This window comes from Myotis daubentonii, chromosome 7 (genome assembly GCF_963259705.1).
Source record: "Myotis daubentonii chromosome 7, mMyoDau2.1, whole genome shotgun sequence".
Taxonomy (NCBI): domain Eukaryota; kingdom Metazoa; phylum Chordata; class Mammalia; order Chiroptera; family Vespertilionidae; genus Myotis; species Myotis daubentonii.
Window position 1 is genome coordinate 47,620,735 of NC_081846.1, and position 2,798 is coordinate 47,623,532.

Below are 2,798 nucleotides of genomic sequence, written 5' to 3' on the forward strand. Positions count from 1 at the left end.
GTAATCTCAGGGGACAGGGATGGCCATGGCAGAGCTGTGTTTAATATATTCCCCAAGAAGCCAGCCTGACCTTTTCACAAACTCTTCGAAGAGGATGCGGTGGGAATAGCCCTGCTGGCGGATGCGGACTGTCCCCAGGATCCCCGTGGAGCGGAGCTGGACCAGCACTCTCTCTTGAGAGAACTTCAGGGCCTCTCGGTCATCGTTGGGCTTAATGCAGCGCACAAAGTGGGGCTGTCCCACCACCATCTTGGAGAGCAGATCCATCAGAGAGTACTGACGGGAAAAACACACGAAGCGAGGTTACCCCATGGAATGGAGAACTCCAGGGGCTTCTAGAGCAGTTTATTGGCTTGTAAACAACTCATGGACTTTTTTGAGGCTGAACCAGAAACCAACAATAAGAGGTGATGACATAAGTTCTGACGAGTATTTACAGCTGCTTCCAGATTCAAATGCATTCTTTTAAAAATATATATTTTTAAAATTTATCTTTATTGTTGAAAGCATTACAGATGTCCCGTTCCCCCCGCCCAACCACTAACCCTCTCCACCCGCCTTCTGCCCCCTCCCCAGGCCTTCACCACACTACTGTCTGTATCCATGGGTTATGCATATATGCATATAAGTTCTTTGGTTAATCTCTCTCCACCCCCACCCCCTTCCCCCTAAAATATGTCAGTCTATTGCATACTTCAATGTCTCTGGAACTATTTTGTTCGTCAGTCCATGAGTTGTTTACAAGCCAATAAACTGCTCTAGAAGCAGTTTATTTTGTTCATTAGATTCCACATATTAGTGAGATCATGTGACACTTGTCTTTCTCGGCTGGCTTATTTCACTTAGCATAATTCTCTCCAGGTCCCTCCATGCTATCTCAAAGGGTATGAGATCCTTCTTTTTTATAGCTGCATAGTATTCTTTAAACATCACATAGTGCCAGGCAACATCCCCATGTGGCAGAGACTTAGCTGCCTAAGAGCATACTTAGGTCACCTCATAACTCCATTGCCAGAACTAGCTTCTCTCTGGTATTCCAAGGCAATACTCCAGAAGCTATACCTGAAATTTAAAATGTCCAGCTTTTAGGGAAGGGGTTAGTTCTTCCTCAACTTAGGAACCACCAGAAAGTCTAAGCAAATCCTATTGATACCATTGATAAAGGAAAACAGAAAAAGAGGGCAAAGGAAACAAGAAAACTGGAGGAAAAAAAGATTATAATGAAGATCAACTAACATATGCCGAGTAGCCGGCGCAGACAGAAAGCACCTGGGAAAGCAGAGAGGTGCTGTGCAAGGGGGTCAATTACATGTTTGGAGGTGTGAGCAGGAGGGGTAATCTCAGGGGACAGGGATGGCCATGGCAGAGCTATATTTAATATATTCCCCAAGATGCCAGCCTGACCTTTTCACAAACTCTTCGAAGAGGATGCGGTGGGAATAGCCCTGCCCCTAAGGAACCCACCCGTGCAGCTCCTCTTTTGGACACACTTTAAGGAGCAATTACAAGCCACCCAGGAAATCCGTCTCATTATTTCATAATCACACCTCCTACTGATCCAAAATGGTATTACCTAGCTTGCCAATACACCTTATTTGCTGAATTTATCATTTGGGGAGCAGTATGTTGAGGACACCAAATTGATTATCAATTTTTGAAAAACTGTAAGCCAGAGATTTCTCTGCTGATAGAAGGATCTTAGGCTCTTGGGATTGACTTCACAGAGTTGCTCAGAGCCTCCAAGTCCCATCATACACACACACACACACACACACACACACACACACACACACACACACACAAGTCACAAAGAGGATATAGCTGCCAAAGGGGACAAGATAAGAAATAACTGGTAAAAAGGAGACATACGTAATAGTTTAAACAATAAAAGATTTAAATTTAGAAAAAAGCATTAAAAAAAAAAACAAAGAAAGAAGTGGTAATTAGAAACGCACAAACATGAATGATGAAACAGGGGCTGAATGCCTTCCTGCCAGAGAAACGGTAGCAGGGATCACTACATGGAAAAAGTGCTGGACAAAAGGCCTCTGGGCCCTGTCATTCATACCCTGAGCCTAATTCTAGGCTGCCTCTGAAGCATAGTTGGCTAGGTTAGACTTCTTGGCTTTAGACCCTTCTTGAACCTGATAGCTTCCTACAAAGCCGGATATCCACGGTGCTGGCTCCAGGGTCCTGTCCTTCAGCCTGTCTGGCCACTCCAGCCCCCGACCCAGCTCCCCACCTGACTTCCCAACCCCACCCTACAACCCTATCATTTGTCCCTGAGATTAGTAGTTCTGTGTTTGGCCTATAGCATCTCCACTATGAAGCTAGCTGGGCATGAGCTCCGAGTGGTACACGCTCTCTAAGGGCTTCCAACCCAATCTATAATTTAAAGATAAGCCAATCTGTGCAAATTTGGTACGAGTATCATGTCTTATCTTTCCTATATAATGAGCATTTAATAGAGTCCTTCTAGAGCAGTGGTTCTCAACCTTCCTAATGCCGCAACCCTTTAATACAGTTCCTCATGTTGTGGTGACCCCCAATTTCACTGTTACAAATTGAACATAATTAAAGTATAGCGATTAATCACAAAAACAATATGTAATTATATATGTGTTTTCCGATGGTCTTAGGCGACCCCTGTGAAAGGGTCGTTTGACTCCCAAAGGGGTCGCGACCCACAGGTTGAGAACCGCTGTTCTAGAGACAATGTTTTCACTCGAAGGAGTCATTTTACTAGATGAAATATCAAGAACTGGTTAGCTGAGATGGGAAATAATTGGGTTCAGACA